The 19,410-nt window shown below is 43.9% G+C and overlaps 1 protein-coding gene across 1 annotated transcript in view; it reads right to left on the bottom strand.

Annotated features, from left to right (window-relative positions):
* Nhsl1 (NHS like 1) overlaps nt 1-19,410 on the bottom strand; it is a 217,440-nt gene that overhangs the window by 76,134 nt on the left and 121,896 nt on the right.

Below are 19,410 nucleotides of genomic sequence, written 5' to 3'. Positions count from 1 at the left end.
TAGAATGTGGAGATGAGGAACTATAACAGAGATGTGTGGGGATAGAATGTGGAGATGAGGAACTATAACAGAGATGTGTGGGGTCAGGGGGAGTCTGGAGAATTTAAAAGGAATATATGTGGGTTAGGATATATTTTCTAACCTGTATGAGTTGTCCCTTAAGAAATAGCTTGCAATAGAGACCATGACTAGAAAATGAAAATGCTTAACTTCTAAGACGGTTGGCCTTCTTCCTCACTTTCCTGTCCTGAAACAAAAACCTGGGAGCTTAAGCTAGACTCTGAACCGATCAGACAAACTCAAGACCAGACCAGGGTGTGTTTAGCTCAAAACTTGTGTACCTATCAGCTTCCTTGTCTTTCTTTGTTCAAATTGACCAACCTTAAATGGGAGTAGGAAGAGCCTCTCAAAGACCCTGAAAACCCCCAGCCTTCAAGGAGAGGCCAGGCTTCTGCTTCCCGAGACCCCCGCTTGTGTTTCCCGGTGTCTTTTCTATGTGCTTGCTGTTTGTGTGTGAGCGGTTTGCCCCCCCCTAGTAAAAGCCCTTGCTTACTGGCAATCACATGGGCACAGACAATGGTGAGCTAAGGCAGAAGATTTCATGAGAAAGTGCTTTGAGGGTTGCGGTGGAACAAACCATGGAGTACCTCCCCTCCCCCATCCTGCTTTCTTTCCATTATCCCTTGGGGCTCTGATCAGCTTGTCATTTCTTCAGACAATAAGCGTCTCCTGACCTTTGAACTCTGTTCAGCCCCTTTCATTGGCATTGTTTCATACAACTATGACTTGTCTTTGTTTAGTGCTCTGTTCAGTGACTGAATCTCCCAGGTACAAGTGACCTTGACCATTCCATCGAGGGTGCAGCTCACTGACTCTTCAGGGTATAGAGGAATGACATCATATCTAATACTCATAGGCATGCAAATGATATTATTCCATTAAATCAATACGTTCCTACATGAAGAGAAACAAAGGGTTTCTTTTAAACACTTGGTAAGACCTCTTACAGAGGACCTTGGCTTGATTCTCAGCACCGCATGACAGCTCACAACCTTCTATGAGTCCAGTTCTAGAGGACTCAACACTATCTTCTAGCACCCATGGAAGGACTCTCTTCTAGTACCCATGGGCCCTTTGCACACACAGTATGCTTATGTACATGTAGGCAAGACACCCTTACAAATAAAATTTTAAAAATCTTTAAAAAGGAAAAACACTTAAACATAACAGCTCTACAGGATTCATTCTTGTGACATTAAAAAAATAATAATAACATTAAAGTGCCTGTGGGTTCTCGAATCAATAAAAAGCTTTTAACCCGAGAGAAAAGTCACTACAAGGAAATCCTTCAATTCATTTGCAGTCTTGCAATTAACTAAAGCTTCCTCCCACCACTGCCCTAGGCTCTGCGGATCCTAAGATGCAGACGGACTCTCAGAAAGCCTCTCCTCGCCTTAACTGTCACGGCCGCTTTGGGAGTGGAATATCCATTCCTCTGTCACATATATGTGCTATCATGATTCTCTTCTGTTCCACTACTAAGACTGTGCTTCTGGGAGACAGGAACTACACCTGTGCTGGCTTTGGAAATTCTTCTTAAACAATCAAATTGAATGATATGGGCAATGAGTGTGGGGTGGTGAGCTGTGCACAGACAGCCTGGTCCCCAGTGATGCGATAGGTGGTGACTTCCAGCAGGGGTTTGGCCACACGCCCTAGGCCCTGGGCCCCCTGGCTCCTGTTGTAGCTACAGTCTCTACTTCTCTACTCTTCTCCCTCTCTCTGCCTTTCTGCTATAAACATCTTAAAACCACGGACTGCCTCTTCTTATTATCAGGCTCCATGCTGGAGCAATGGAACAGGCCTTCCCCTAACGAGTCATGCGTCTAACCTTCCGCCCAGGAGGCCTCCCTGTGCTTCAGCTAGGACACTGCCAGCCAACCCAAGCCAAGCTGTCCTAGCAGGTCTAGGACTCTCCTCCCCATGGGAACCCAGCTGGAGCTCCCTCCTCCTGTCCTTTTCCCTTCAGCCACAGGCCAGAGCCTGCCCGAGGGTCCCCCTGCTCCATTCTCAGCTCGTCCTAGACATCCAGAAGCGTCTGCGGTGTCCAAGACTGAGAACCTGGCGTCCCTGGCCTCAGTTCGACCCAGGGACCCCAGAACCGGCTCTTCCGCAGCACCCAGCGGCGTATGTGGTGCCTGACTCTGAGCCTGAGTCTGAGTCTGAGCCTGACTCTGACAGATCCTCCAGAGCCTCAGACTGCACCTTTCCACCACCACCACCCCCCAACGGGGTCCTGTGGTTTCTCACATCCCAGTGCCCACCTGGCAGCGCAGCGGGGGTGCACGCAATCAAACCTACCTTGCCGAGCCCTGGGTAGGACTCAAGACTCCATTTTTAACCCACAATGAGTAATCTCTTCCTTAGCCTGGAAGAGTCCCATCTGCTAGAAGATGACAAACAAAATAAAGTGGTAAATAGGCATAAATTACAGAATGCATGCCTGGAGTGGTAGTCATACAGAAGAAGTAAGATCAAGGCAAACTTGATGGAACAGGTGGTCCATGAGTTAGACTCTGACAAGGGAGTTTACTAGAAGGAACATCTATACAAAACAAGGGCACAGGCATAAAGAAGACATCATGTGGCTGGCTAGTTGGGAATATGGAGATATGAATATACAATGCTGCACAGTCCCTGTCACAACCCCTCTCCCAGTCCCAGGCACACTGCTTTTCACAGATGCTCTTGCACATATGTATCAGTGCTGAGTCTAGTATTGGAAAAGTAGGGTGCTCATTGCGAACTGGATGATTTCCACTGACAACTCTGACTGTTGAAGTAACTGAAGTACCCGTGCCCAGCCTCTGGCTTCCTGGAGGATGGAAGCGCCTGGCACTCATTTGGCTGGTAGGGCATTCAGCTGAAGCAATGTGATCATGGGTTCAAAAACTGGTCGCTGGCTTTGCCAGGAGTGAGGGCCAGTTCCCTGGGTCAGTCTGTTCTAAGAGAGTCATTCCCGAAAGCTAGGCTTGGGCCTGATTCCCCAGCCTCTTCTGTTCATCCTCTGAGTTCCATATACCCAGGTAACATGCCCTTCAGCTTATAACTCAGTCTGCATCTGAACCTGGTCACATCACCTGGTGCCAGAGGGGTGACAGTGTGGGGCTTGCAGGATGTCTTGAGAGAGATCATGAACAGAGGTGAGGTACTCTGCCTGCTAGGCTTCACTTGGCTGGAAAGAGTTAAACACCAGGGGTTTTTGTATAAGATAAAGATCTATGTACTGAAAAAAAAAATTACAGGCCTGGGGATATAGCTCCATTGGCAGAATGTTTGTCTAGCGTGCATGGAGCCCAGGCTAGATCCCCAGGACTGCATAAGCCAAGAGTCACTGCCTGCCTGTTGTCCCAGCCCTTGGGAGATAGGAGGAACGTTAGTTCAAGGCCAGCCTGGGCTACACAGATATCCTATCTCTAAGAGGGGAGGAGAGCTGGCAAGATGACTCGTTGGCTAGAGGCACTTGCCAGGCAAGGCTTACAACCCAAGTTCAGTCCTCAGAAACCATAAAAAGGTAAAAGGAGAGAACCAACTGCCTAGAGTTGTCCTCTAATCCCATGAACCCCTCCCCCAACCCTACCTCACACACACACACACACACACACTTTTTAACAAAAGGTTTCAGGTATGGGTGAAAATAACTTTTGAAAAACAACTGAACAATTGTAAACTAACGTTGACGAAAAAGAAATAGAGCAAAATGATTCTCTTTTGGGGTGGGGGGGGGGGTCATAAAAACTATATTCATGACCAAAGTCACTGCCATAAAGGGTTTCTCTGTGATCATTTTTAAAATGCTCATTTCCCATCAACCTTAATCATATACAACTATGAAGTATTAACAAGTTTTCCAATAGAGAACACACACATAAAAATCAAAACAGTATCTTTATTCTGGGAAGAAATATCAGATCATCGAACCAAAACAGACAGACTTTTAAAAGTAGTTATGAAGGCAAAGCCAGAGCACATACAGGCAGACAACAGAGTCCACTCTGATGACATTGAGAGGGAAAAATACAAGATGCACACATGCGCGCACGTACACACACTATAAAGAATATTCGCTGTCTTGCCAAATCCCTGGACAGACAAGGAATTTACTTTCTATCCAGCCAGGACTGCTATGGCAAAATGCAGCTGCTGCCACCTGCTGGTCAGCACTGATGACACGCAAGTCTGATTACCACTTCCAGACTGGCAGACCAGGGCTGTTCCAGTTGCCAGTAGATACAAACAAACTGCTATGTTACTGCTTAACACACCACCAATTCAGAATGCGAGCCTGCTGGAAGAGCCTTGCTTGCAAACCTCATATATGACTACAGGGAAGCCTGGAAGGCAGGCCAGCCTGGCAGGATAGGAAATGTAAGGCTGGGACAGTCCCCACTGCAGGCCAAGGGGGGACTATTGACATGCTCCCAAATTGGCTTGGAGGTGGAGATGCCCCACCCATCAAGTTGGATGTAAACCCAGTAGTAGCTATTTACACTGAACTTCCTGGACCAGAAGCTAAGCAAATTAGAGCAAACTTTTGCTCAAATTCCATCACTGGCCCAACAAGTATCGACCCAGCTGTGTTCACCACCCCAAACACTAAGAGTATCAACTCAATAAGGTCCGGGTATCTTCTCGTGGATGGCATTTCTAGAGAACTGAAAAGCGAACCACAAGATCAACTTTAAAGGCGTTCTCCAAACTCATCAATATGTTAAAAAGGCAACAAAGTAAAAGATTCAAATTTCATAGTCACTTCTGTACCCTACATCGTCAACTCCTGCGGCCGCCCTACTTATCTAAAGTTGAAGGCGACTAACACACACTACAGTGTTGGCTCTTGACCCTCTCTCTACTCCTCTGTGTGTGCTTATGTAAAGGGGACGGGCAACCAAGCACTCGCACAGGGGAGGGAGGGGGAGAGAGAGAGAGAGAGAGTGAGAGAGAGAGAGAGAGTGAGAGAGAGAGAGAGAGAGGAGAGAGCCAGAGAGAGAGACAGAGGAGAGAGAGAGAGAGAGAGAGAGAGAGAGAGAGAGAGAGAGAGAGACTTTTCTTCCCCCACATCATTTTCTTATCCCTCCCCAGCCTGTCTCCTGCTTTCCTGTCTTTGGTTTTGGTTGCTCGCATCATCATCAGGGTTGGTAGTTATTTGGCTGCATAGCCTCCTCACTAAGGAATATCTCTCCGCCCCTCCACATGCAACCTTCTACTATCTATAGCTCCTCTGGAGGGGTGGAGCCTAATAGGAAGACCCTTCACTGACACAGAAACTCTAACAGTCATAGATCCAAAAATACTAAGAAAGTAAAACACGCCATGGCTAAGTATCTATTAAGTGAACATATTTTTTTCAGAGTACCTCAGCATAATAAAGTCTCTCCAAGGAAGGCTGAAAATTGCTTTACCCTATATGTAGTAACAGTATCAACAGCAACAATAATTTTTCCAAAGCTTAATTTTTTGTTTTGTTTTGTTTTTCGAGACAGGGTTTCTCTGTGTAGCCCTGACTGTCCTGGAACACACTTTGTAGACCAGGCTGGCCTCGAACTCAGAAATCCCCCTGCCTCTGCCTCCCGAGTGCTGGGATCAAAGGTGTGTGCCACCACGCCCGGCTCCAAAGCATAATTTACTGGTAATTTAATACAAAGTGAATCTTGTAAAGAAAATAAAATTTGCAGTACAGTTTTTCATTGGATAAGGTAAGGACTTGTTTGTTTCTTTAAATTTTATTATTAAGTTAGCCATAGTGGTATCTCCATAATCCCAACACTCAGAAGGATCAGAACTTCAGGCCAGCCTGGTCTACAAAGCATACTACAGAGGCCAGCCTGAACAACACCCACTCCCTTCAGCCTCACCACTTCCATCACAAAAACCAAGTCAAAACCCAAGTTAGTGTTGGAGGTTGACTCCGGCAGAATGCTGCCCTGGCATGGCCCTGTTAGATGCTCAGCACTACAAAAGAAAACAACCAAATGGCAAAACAAACACAATTTTTACATGTGTCATCACTCAAAAATATTGATTTCCTCATAAACATCCAAATATCATAATGAAACATTAAATATTCATACTCCTATTTTTTTAATCAGAGAAATATCATCTTGGATGAAGAGAGTGATTTGCAGCCACCCCAGTTCCTGAAGGCTAGAAAGAGGCATTGCACAAAGCAGACTCACCCCGAGCTCAGCAGGGGAGAGCAGGGGTGAGGGCTGGGGAGTCAGCAGTGTCTACTAATAAACACAGGGTCTGCAGGCTGAGCCAAGCCGGTTGCACTTTAAGGCCCTTTACACCAGTGAGGGGCTCTAGCAAGGAGTTAAAAGAACCAGAATATGTTCCAGGACAGCCAGAGATAGACAGAGAAACCCTGTCTCGGGGGGGGGGGGGGGGGAAGAAAAACAAAACAAAAAACCAAAAAAACAAAACAAAACAAAACAAAAAACCAAACCAAAACCAAAACAAAAACAAAAGCAGCAGAGCACTTGCAATGGTGGCCCTTTGAGGCCCCTCTGTTTTACACTGACGTGCAGAGGATTAGCAAAGTTTGCCTTACTACCCTATTATCTATTAATTACTATTATTAATTATTTGAAAAGCTGGGAATCATACCCAGGCTTTTGTATGCTAGGCAAGTGTTCTCCCACTGAGCCCCACCCCAGCCCTGACACACTCTCTTAAAAGGAAACAAAACAGCAACAACAAACACTTCCAAAGCCGCCCTTTAAAAAGACGGCAGGAAAACCAGCCAACCAAAAATTTTCTTATTACCTTTTCATTTTTTTTTTCACACTCCATTTTTCCAGGTCCTTAGATGTTTTCTGGAACATGGGGGACACTCTAAGTGTTTTTATCATAAACCTGGGCATCCAGTGTAAATTACTGCCCCAGATTCAGTTGTCTTCTACATTAAGCCTAACGATAAAGTATAATGGCAATCACATAACAAAGCTCAATAGCTTATTTTAAGCGAAGAAAAGAAATGAAAAGGTAGTCTATAGAATCTCGGCATACAAAGAACACTGAATAAACAAGCAATACCCTTAAGAACCAATCAATAAACTTCCAGTTAGATACAGCTTTCCGAAAGCCAGGCTGCAGACAGGTTTAATCCTAGCACTGCAGTTTGAAGACCTTGAGTCAGTCATCTGATCTCTCTGGGCTGGGAAACATGACAGTAGGGATTCTGAAACCTGCTTTCCAAGGTCATATTTTATCTGTCCTGCCTGTGTCTTAGGTCTGGTGAAGGGAGGCCACTTGCACTTCTCAAGTACTTCTGAAGCAATTGCACGAACTTTTCCTTGACCACTGTGCATGGAGAAGTTCACATATGGATGGAGTAAGAAGCTATTGCCATAAATCCAACAAGAGATGGGCTGCTGAAAATGGAACAAACAGGCAGATCTCAGGGAGATGCCGAGGAAGACGTAACTGTCCACTCATAAGCAGACTCTGTGATGAAAGTGACTAGGGGGGAGACTGTTGCCACTGAAGGGGGAAGAAACCAAAATAGCTAGACAGGCAAGGGGACGACTCCCGTGAGCACAGGAGTCTGCACCCGTAAGACAAGCCACAGAGAGTACAGAAAACTGACACCTGCCGCGAGTTCCCAGAGGAACATCAGGTGTGACAGAAAACCCTAAACCCAGACTTGGGCATGCTAAAAACCCGCCCGCCCGCCTGCCTGCCTGCCTGCCTTTCTGAATTCTGATGCATCCAGGCTTCCCTGGGCTTTACATCCATCTTGCTTTGACCTCCTGAGAACCAGGATGCCGGGCACACAGTACCATAACCATCCAGGTAGCACTTTTAGTAAGAAATTCTCCCCTAAAGATAAGGAGGGCCGGGCGTGGTGGCGCACGCCTTTAATCCCAGCACTCGGGAGGCAGAGGCAGGCGGATTTCTAAGCTCGAGGCCAGCCTGGTCTACAAAGTGCGTTCCAGGACAGCCAGGGCTACACAGAGAAACCGTGTCTCAAAAAAAAAAAAAAAAAAAAAAGAAGCAGAAGCAGAGTACTCTTTGTGAAACAAAACAAAAATGGCAGCTAGAAGTGAAGAGCCCATGCTCTGAGCTAAGTAAGCCCCGTGCATCTTGCGTGCAGTGCCTCCATTACCTCGCTGAGACCCCATCCTATCCTGGAGCTGTCAGCTCTCCTTAGTCCCATGTTTTAAGATCAAGAAATGGAGAGTAGCGGGGCGTGGTGGCGCACGCCTTTAATCCCAGCACTCGGGAGGCAGAGGGAGGCGGATTTCTGAGTTCGAGGCCAGCCTGGGCTACAAAGTGAGTTCCAGGACAGCCACGACTGAAAATAAGCCATTTTTCAAGCTGACCAACTTGAAACAGAGCAAGATTCTGGAGGCTGGCTGTTCTTCCTGCTCATCAGACAGAAAAGATACTCACCTAAGTACACAGGGCCCCACTGGGACAAAGCAGAAGCAACGCAAGCTTAAGTCAAACCTAACTGCTAAGCACATGTTTTACTGGGTACAGAGAAGTGCACAAGCTTTGTCCACATCTCCATAAGTCACCACGTAGCGGGTGTGCACAGACTACCACTGGGCTCACAACTGTTGCACTTCCTAACCTGTTCCGGAATTGCACCATCATCCAGACTGAACCAGTAATGCTTTCCTTTCTGGTTTTGGAGCCTTGTAACTAGAACCCACTCTTCTTTGTCTGCGAAGTTCAGCTAGGCAGTTGCATGAGATGGCACATTTATTCTTACCACTGTACATATGAATATAGTATGGAGTGGAATAGAATGGCATGGCATGCTATTAACTTCCGGTTTTATTACTAATGGATGCTTGGGTTTGTCCAAGGTTTTGAAAAAAGTGCAACGATGACCATTCTCATACCCAGCACTTGGCATGCACTGGTTCGCCCGCCCTCCGGTGGGTCTGCACCTGGTCGAGGAATTTGCTGGGTCAGAAGGGTGAGCACACAGCCGGCTTTCAGAAAGATTGCCATATGATTTTCCAAAGAGGAAATACCACTAGAGTGATTTAAATGTTTTTGTCCTTATCAGATGGACACACAAGCAAAAAAATAAATAAATTTAAATTACATATACCATGGGGCTGAGAGACAGCTCACAGTTAAAAGGGCTTATAGCTCTTGCAGAAAACACAAGTTCAGGCCCTAGCACGGACACCGGGCAGCTCCACAAGCACCTGTAACTCCAGCTCCAGAAACCCAGCACTCTCTTCTGTCCTCCATGGACAACTGCACAGTGAGGCACACTCACAAAGACACATACACATGACCTTGTAATTAAATGGCTTATAAAAAGTGTCAGAAATCCATTCACAGTATCAGAAATAGAGTTAAAAAGGCTTAATAATCATCTAAATGTTTTCAAAGCCTCGTGTAATTCCTCGTGGAAGAAAGGTTCTCCAAAGGAGTTTATATAAAGTAGTAACTGGGCTGCCTGTAAGCGCCGGGGACTTTGGGTGAGCATAGGAATTTCCAGTCCTCACACTGCTCAGTGAGACCAAGACAGAGCTCCCAGGCTTCTGGGCCTTGGGCTTTTCACCTCCACAGTCACCTCGGTGATGACAAGGTTGTACTAGTAAACTCCGAGTTCTATTTTAGGCACTATAGTGTGTGATACAGATAAGAGGCTATTTCTAGCCTCTGAGAGATAGAAAGGACTCACTTCAACAAGTTCACTATAAAATTATTCACCCAAAGCTAAAGTGCAAGAACAGGGTATGTACTTTGCTGCAAAGTATAAAACCAACAGGACCAAAAAAAAAAAAAAAAAAAAAAGGAAGATTAGCTGGCCAGATACGCCAGGACACACAGGGAAGCTGTAACATTGGCTCAGGACTGGATAAAGAAACTTTTAGGGGGAAGGATTTGAAAATATTTGGCTATGATTATAATCATGAAAATTAAGATGTCTAAAGTTATTATATTAAGACATACTTTTCCACATCTCCCCTCAATCTTCTCTTTCACTAGGGTCATCCCCTCTACTCTCTTCTACCAAGAAGCAGTTTGACCTTTCCCCTCTACTTTTACTGTAACCCCACCCCCCAATAGCTGGGTTCCTTTATATTTTTCCCCCAAGATGAAACCTTATGTTTTCAGCCCTCAGTTATTGTTTGAAACTGCACTTTGAGCCACCTGCCATTAGTTTTAAAATGAAACTTTCTATCACCATTTCTAAGTGCTTTTGTACTTAAGTATGTCCTTTTTCTCTATTTTTAACTCTGTGTAATAACGAATTTTAAAATAAACTGACACATGGTTGTATGTCAAGCAAAACCCCAACCTGGGGCCACGGATACATCTCTGTTATTCTTGTTAGCTTTTAAAATTCCACTGGCATCTCTCCTGCTGCTTGATACTTGAAGATAGGCTTTAAAGGGACTACACCCTGTCATGTGTCTAACATTAGCTTCTTTGTCTTTGCTTTGTAGTGTTTAGACAAGAAAGCAAGTCGAGCCAGCTGTATAAGCAACATGGGAAGCCCTGGGGAGGCTCTTCAGCCGCCCCTCCTTAACCTGTTGACACAGACCGTTAAGACTGAGGCTGGGGGGGGAGGCTGCACGCTGGATTCTGCACCAATAAGGGCATCTTTTGTAGTTCTGTATTTTGGAAACTTCATGTAGACACAGAAGGAAGAAACCAGCAGCTAAGACTGGGGCTGGGGGGTGGGGGGCTGCACGCTGAATTCTGCACCAATAAGGGCATCTTTTGTAGTTCTGTATTTTGGAAACTTCATGTAGACACAGAAGGAAGAAACCAGCAGCAGACGCCAGAGCTCAGGAGGCCCATCACTGGTAGTTTGAGTATGCTCGGAACTGGGTAGGCTCAGAACTGGGTTCTGAGTATCTAACCCAAGGAAGGCAAAAGGGAAAGGGGAGAGGTTCTTTTTGTTTAAAATCTAAAACGACAAAAGAGGCTGGCAGCAGCCTCATTTACATCTGTGAATAGGGGCTGAAGTCATAGCTGAAGATAACTGGCAAGTCAGAGAGGCAGGATTACCTTGCCCTGCCATTTGTGGGTGCATTTACATATGAACAGTCAAGAGAAAGGGCACATACCCTGGCCCATGCCAATCCACTTAGGAAACAGAGTGGTGAAAAGGGCCTCTTTGGCACTGCAGTGTGACAAATACTGTCAGATGTTCAGGGGCCATACAGCATTTAACACACATAAAATAGCAAGAAAACTAGTGGTTAACAAGGACTGGGTGTAACCATGCTCCAGACATGCCTGCTGCACTGTCCCACTGAAAGTTCCTAAGGCTCTCAGGGGCTAGGAACCACCCATTTAAGAGATACAAAGAGCTAGACTTGTCCACTGCATGTACCTCTACTGACAGAGCCAAAGTTATTAGTGATTAGAAATCCCACTCCTACCCCCACCCCACCCCCACCCCCCAGTCTGTACCTCTCCTACACGGGCTGCGCTCCAGTGGATATTTTCAAATCTAGTAGAAACTAGTGAATTATACACATGAGTCTTGGATGTGATAATTATGCAGAGAAGACAAGCTATTTCGACATAATTATAAGGCTGTATAAGTAAACATAATTCCAGATGATTACATGATAAGCCCTAAATACCAAGACTTTATATCTTACATTACTTTTAAAATATATCCCTGATTCTCAGAGAGTCATTCTAGTAACAGAGAAATAAAGGAGGGTGGCAGACTAGAAGAAAGGATATGCAGGTTTTTATTCAGAGGTAAAAGATGAAATGGTCTTGGGGGGTGGGGGGGGGACTCAAAGCAGATCTGTGTTATTAAGCGCACTGAGTGCTAAATAGGAAAGGAACTAGAATGGCAAATGCTGGCCCATGTGGCCATCCAATCGAAATGCGCAGCAGGTGTGCTTTACTCTAAAATCGGAACTTCTCTGGGGGAGAAATAATTCTGCTAAGATAGAGGTGGCTTTGGGAGGTGGGAAGATGCATACCCTGCCTAAATGATGAACTGCTGTGCAGGAGCAATTCAGAGAGGGGCTGAAGCTAAGAGGTAGGGCACATGCTTGGCACATACTAGGTCCTGGGTTCGATCTCAGCCACACACACACACACACACACACACACACACTATATCGCTCTATAATAAGCTCATTTCAAAAGTGAGGATTATTTGTCTAATTCATTACAAGCAAGGAAAAAAAAAACAACCACGTATGTTTTCATAACCTTGAAAACAGCAGCCTGTCTTAAATGTCTACTCACAGACTTGTCATTCAAATGGTTTTCTAGGGGTTTAAGGGGAATCATTCCTGATTACGCCCTTTAAAATGTGTGCAGGAGTCACCTGATTCCTACAAAGGTGAGAACGTGAGTGGGAGTTATGAACTATATTTATGTCTAGCTGCCTTCGCCATCTGACACAGACATAACTGCTCTTTGCTTTGATACTAAGTTGATTGTTTCACCGACTGCCAAAGACTTGGCCTATTCTGTTTATAACAATTTAAATGAATGGCTTTTGATGCTGCAGTAAGAAAGTTCTGTCAATGTTTCTAAACGGGGGTAAAAATCAAATGTGTATCTGATTGACAAAAGATTAGTATGTTTTAAGCATTTGAGGTCTGAAAGGGGGCCCTTTGACAAAAAAAAAAAAGCCCGGCTCTCAGAGTGCAGCATAAGAAAAACAGTACTGGCAAAGAAGTAAACACCTCAAACATGCTTCAACAAAACGTTTGGAGATATTGAGAATGAGCCTTTGATATAAAACAATTGCCACTCCTTTGATTTATTATTGTTGACTTTCCTGAACAAAGTCGGAAAATAATAGCAAGTGGTGTCTTTGGTTTTCGTGGAAACCCTCAGAGGTCCAAGACATACTCAGGAGTGTGCCTTAATATTTCAAAAGTTATGGAAAGACCATGGACCATCCAGAAACAAGGGCCTCACACAGGTGTCAGAAAGGGCATTCAATTTATTGTCTGTCAGAGATTCAATACTAAGGCCTTGTGGAAGTCAGATCTTCCTAACAGAAGGGTTCGAGAAAAGACAATCCCTTCTCTGAACTCATTTATTGTTCATTTGATGTTTTCATTTTCTATTGCCTCTAACAAAGGCCATTCCCCATCAGTGCTGTCGTTATGAAAGCCACATACTCTAATATCAAATTACCATGGGTTTGGCACCTTGAAATGATATCCCTTTACCATCCACATTTCAGTAAGGTGGTGATCCACTGGCTTGGTTGGGATTGGGGGTAATCTTACAGACTTAGCTATCCCACTGATTCTCAGGTTGGTAGCAGAACCCTTATCTTGACTTCCCAGTGCCCCGCTCCTTCAAACACCAGCACACTGACTCTTTCTCAGACTCAGTCTCTCAACTTTTCCTTATGTCGTCAGCTGGAAGTAACTCTACTTTTCAAATGTTTCTGTGACTACACCAGGTCGGCCTGGATAGCCCAGACGAATCACCACGTGTAAAGTTGCTCTTACAATCTGCAAAGTCGCTTTTCACCATATAGTATGCCATGTTAACAAGGCACGATACCAAGAGACGAAGATTATGGCAGCCAAAAACGTGACCCATTGCAATGGACAGAGGAATAAAAAAATGTTCTGTTACCCAGACTCACCAATTTAAGAGAATACATACAGACCACTGATTTAACAAATCAGCTACATGAAAATGGAATCAAAGCTTGTCTCCTCCCAAAATCCCAAGTTGAATATTAGGAGGCAGTTAGGTCAAAGGGTGGAGCCTTCATAAAGTGGGCATGGAAGAGTTCTCTCACTTATGTGGAAGTAAAGAGGCTGCAGCACACAGCCTTGAAAAAGAACCTCTGGAGACCCCACAATGGCACCCCGATTTCAGACTTCCACCCTACAGAACCACAAGCAATTGCTGTTAGTTGTTTGAACTGGTCTATGAAAGTTTCTTACAAGAGACTGAACTAGGATATTAGTCAACCATTCAATGATTTATCTACATCACCATTCTTGGTAATAAATCTTATACACTTGTGTTAGTCTTGAACACCTTGATTTGGATGGTAGTATCTATATTAATTTACTTAGAATTTTATGGCTACATCCCAAACAAAATTTTCCAGGGGAAAAAAATTTCCAATAATTTTAGGATTTTTTCCCCCTTTCTGGCCTAGAATCTTCTTCCACGAATACATAACTTGACTTGCAAGTCTTTGTTAATCTCTACTTCACAAGAAATTATTTACAGAGAAAGTAAGGAGTGATGGCTTTGCTGGTGTGACTAGCTGGTAACTTCTATGAGGGTGTAGGCTAATGCTTTCAATTTTGCTTCTAATATTAAGCCAGATGACATGCCAACATTCTCCTTTATATTTTAATGATTTTTTTCAATTAATAATTAATTTGATTCAGCCAATATTCACATGAATGTCAGCATTGAGCCTAGTTAGAAATTCAGAGAGCCTGCACTCTAGGTTCTTAAGGACTATCACAAGGGGACAGCAGAACAGAAAGAAAGGGACAATTAATGTTATGGAAAGCTTACATGAGGAGGAACCATCTGAAATGAGTCCTCTAAGCCCCATCACAATGCCAAGATCCTTCTAGGTACAGAGTCATGAGACACAAAAAGAAAGGGGAAGGAAGGGGAACAGAGACAAGGGAAGAAGTTAGTAGATTTGGGACTGGAGGGGAAACGAGCAGGCACGCTCCCAGGAAAGCTTCTCCATGCTGTGGATAAACTTATGCTTTCTCCTGAAGGATATGGAGTCCTGAAAGAGCTGAAGACTTTTAAGCAGAAAAGAAATACACTGTTTTCTGGCGTTCCCATTAGAAGGAACTTTGCAGGATCTAGGTAATGAACCTAGATTGTGAATGAGGAATCTCTCTTCAGCAACAAAGACATAAGCTGAAAATCACAACTTAAGGCAGTGATGACTTGCACAATGGGGGAGGCGTGGATCCTGTCTACAAACCAGGTAGCACAAGCAGGAAATAGAAGAGAAGATTCCTAGTCTCTAGTCGCGTTCTAGGCTCTTTATCTCTCCCATGAAAATCATTCCATCGGCTAGGCAGGACAGTTATCTCTTATTTAGTAGAAGAGAGATACAGCTATGAGTGGTTAAGTAGCTTCTTCAACATCAGTAAATGCTAAGCTAGACCCATGTTCTGAAGCATTCTGATTCTTAGGTTAAAGGTCTTCTGCATCACATGAGAAGGTCTTATAGTGCATAATATCAGAGATGCACTTAGGCTCGTTTTTAATGTTTGAGGGGAGATATAGCAATATATATATATAATGTACACACACACACAGAGGGGGGAGAGGAGGGAGGGAGGGAGGGGGAGAGAGAGAGAGAGAGAGAGAGGGAGAGATGAGACAAGGCTTTCCTATGTACCCCAGGATGGCCTTGAATTCATAATCTTCCTCTGCCTCTGAGTACTAGGATTATAGAAGTATACCACCATGACAAACGAAAATCCTTTTATGGCTAAGTAAGATCTCAACTGGGCATTGAAAGAATAGATCTATATTGAGTAGGGAAGTCAGTCTAGTGGTTCCTCAGAAAATTGGACATAGTACTACCGGAAGATCCAGCAATACCTCTCCTGAGCATATATCCAGAAAATTGGATATAGTACTACCGGAAGATCCAGAAATACCTCTCCTGAGCATATATCCAGAAGATGTTCCAATTGGTAATAAGGACACATGCTCTACTATGTTCATAGCAGCCTTATTTATAATAGCCAGAAGCTAAAAAGAACCCAGATGTCCCTCAACAAAGGAATGGATACAGAAAATGTGGTACATTTACACAATGGAGTACTACTCAGCTATTAAAAACAATGAATTTATGAAATTCTTGGGCAAATGGATGTATCTGGAGGGCATCATCCTGAATGAGGTAACCCAATCACAAAGAAGTCACTTGATATGCACTCACTGATAAGTGGATATTAGCCCAGAAACCTAGAATAACCAAGATACAACTTCCAAAACATAAGAAAATCAAGAGGGAAGACCAATGTGTGAATACTTCATTCCTCCTTAGAATAGGGAACAAAATGCCCATGGAAGGAGTTACAGAGACAAAGTTTGGAGCTGAGATGAAAAAGGATGAACCATCCAGAGACTACCCCACACACTATTGCATATGCCAGAAAGATTTTGCTGAAAGGACCCTGATATAGCTGTCTTGTGTGAGGCTATGCCAGTGCCTGGCAAATACAGAAGTGGGTGCTCACAGTCATCTATAGGATGGAACACAGGGCCCCCAATGAAGGAGCTATAGAAAGTACCCAAGGAGCTGAATGGGTCTGCAACCCTATAGGTGGAACAACAATATGAAGTAACCAGTACCCCCAGAGCTCATGTCTCTAGCTGCATATGTAGCAGAAGATGCCCCAGTACAGGGGAACGCCAGGGCCAAGGAGTGGGAGTGGGTGGGTAGGGGAGCAGGGCCAGGGGAGGGTATAGGGAACTTTCGGGATAGCATTTGAAATGTATATAAAGAAAATATCTAATAAAAAAAATACAACAAAAAAAAAGAAAAGAAAAAAAGAAATAATAGATCTAGTTTTAAGACAAAAGCTATAACAGAACTTCCATCAGAGGCCTGATGTTCCTATAATTTTTGATGTCCACAGGAAAGGGGTAAAGAAGGAAAAAGAAGGAACCTATTACAACTAAGCACCCAGGCACTTACTAGATACAGAAAGAACAACTCTAGGCACTCTCCCATGGGCCCTGAATAATAAGCAGCTCATTTGCTTGGTACCCAATGCAGACAGAAATGGCCACAGCCAGGTTGTAGATGCTTTTATAGAGGAATACAGAACAAATGTTACAATAAAAAAAAAACAAAAGGATGTGCCTAGAGTGGAGCCCTACAAAAGTATCCAGGAGATCTAAAAACATAGAACAGGGGACAAAAGACCTAGTGAAATAAGGCTATAATAACATTTCAAATAGGAATTACATGAAAATATTTCGTATTGAAGTGATTATTTCATGAGAAAATAACCCCATATTTCTATTAGCCGTTTCCCCAACTCTGATCTATTGCCTCTTCATTAAACAGGCACTTCACAGACCGAGTGCAGACCTGGGTCATGTCTCCCCATCACCACAAAGCCCAGGATTCTTTGCTCAAACACCAGGATTCCTAGAAACCCATCACTCTATTTTCCCGTGACTCTCTTACCAGCTCTTCTTCCAGTAACTATGGTCCCAGTAACTAGTGATTAATACGTTTCTCTCTTTCTCTTCCCCCCCCCCTCTCTACTTCCCTTCTTCCTCCAGGTTCTCCTGCAGCCAAAGCTGGCCTTAAACTCCCTACATAGCCAACGATGTCAAACCTTTTTATCCTCCATCTCTTCCTCCCAAGCCCTGGGATTACACTTGTGTGCTGCTATCTCAGGCTTCACTAGATTTTTCTACTGGGTTGTTCTAGAAAATAAGACTCACAAAACAACAATAACAGCAAAAGATTCAGAAAAATGACAGTGCTTCTTGTTTTACTTACTGCCTCACGTACTTCGAGTCCTGCTGGGAATAGTAAGCCTTTCTTATTTTACTCTATTTTCAAAAAAGTTATGTTCATTGAAAGCAACGGTTAATATCCTTTAAATATGCCATTCCTTTAATGGGCAAGGATCCATAGAGAGTTTTCTTTGTTCAGCGCTAAGCCCTGGAGGGACCTACTCAAATCCCGCTAGCGAAACCGAAGCTCCTCAGCACCTCTATAGAACATAAAGTAGTCTCTGTCCCAAAGAACACATGAGCCCTACTCCATGAGCCAAGGTGGAGCCTGCCCTCCATCTAAATGCTGCTAGTGAAGAAAAAGTCATCATGTCCTGTCCTGCCCATGAGAGGATGTTTGTCATCTGAACACAAACTAACCTGGACCCTATGGACATGCATAAACCTGTCTGAGCTGTTAAGCATTTAAAAGTTTGCTTTCTAATTACACACACACACACACACACACACACACACACACCTATTCTATTGCTTGTCCTAACTGGATCACCATCAATAAAGTCACTAGAACTAAATTTTCAAGATTCCAACAGGAATTCTATTAAACTAAGTTAATAAAGTCCAAAGGGAAATCTCTGTAGCTGCATTTAGCATTTAGACTGTTACTCTCAACGATAAAATGGGATGGAGTAGAGAGATTTTTTTTTTTTTTTTGGTCCTCTCACATTTTAGGAAAATATGAAGTCACGTTAAAGACATACCTTCCACGTGCACTGGACAAGAACATGGCTCACTTGGGACTGCAGTTGTGGCAGAGAATCCTTTTTCTTCCATACTATAGGATCAGATGCAGACAAGTTCTGAACTAGAAAGCACTGCAGTCCACCTATGGCTTAGCTTTGGTCTGTGACAGGCACTGTCAAAATAGAGAACTGGCCAGCAGAAGCATTTCCGATGAGGAAAAAAGGTAACTGCACAGAGAAGTTGGCTGGCTGTCTGCACAGGAAGCTTCACAGAGGAGTGTAGACTGCAGATACAAACTTTGGGGCTACACAAAATACTGGATTATCTACACACAGGACTCTCCATTCTGACTAGAAAATCCTTAACTTGACACACCAAGAACCACTCCACTCCCACAATGACAGTTTGCCTCTTGTTTCTCTGCAGAGCATCCATACAGTCTGGCCCAATTCTTGACCACTTAGGGTCCTTGACTTGAGGTCCAAGACAAGGCAGCTGGCTATTCATCAGGAGGCACAGAACTTGAAAGTCACTTTTCAAAACTGAAAGGGGAAAAATTAAAGAAAAGGATCTCACCAAATGAGCAGGCTGGAGAATTCTTGGGCATAGCACATACCAAAGTGACCCCATCTGTCTTAGGGGCTCCAGCTTCTCCCAGCTAATGGAAACCTTACCTTTTTTCAAATATCATTCCAACACTGGATCCATTCTTTAGTTTCATGGAGATAAGTGAGCTCAAGGGAGCAACTATGACATCCTAACCTCAGGAAGATTGGTATCCTAAGTCAGAAAAGACAAAAAGACCAATAATATTTGCCACAGCAACACCAATTGTCTCGAGCAGCAGAAAAGACAACAGGCTTATTAGCGTCACAGTCATGGGAAAGCTAACACAAAACTGTCATGAGCGGGACTGGCCTTGCAAACTCAATCCTAAAACCAACGGCCAATATCAAACTGATATTTTATATTTGACTTGCTGGAAGTTATCAAAAGTTAAGTCATTGGTATCCAACCCTTACAGAATGCTGTGATTTCAGAGAGACACACACTGTCATCTCTTCATGTATGTGACAGGTTTTGGTCCCAAGATGCTCAGGATCAAAAGTAGCTCAGATTTGATTTGATTTGATTTGATTTTTTACTTTTGAAGGCCAGGGCTGGTGGTATAGTAAGAAATGAGACATTCTAAGCAAAAAC

The sequence above is a fragment of the Mus caroli genome, unplaced genomic scaffold (assembly GCF_978045245.1).
Source record: "Mus caroli unplaced genomic scaffold, Mus_caroli_1 scaffold_9, whole genome shotgun sequence".
NCBI classification, from domain to species: Eukaryota; Metazoa; Chordata; class Mammalia; order Rodentia; family Muridae; genus Mus; species Mus caroli.
Note: the sequence above shows the minus strand (reverse complement) of the source record. Positions and strands in the feature narration are given on the sequence as shown.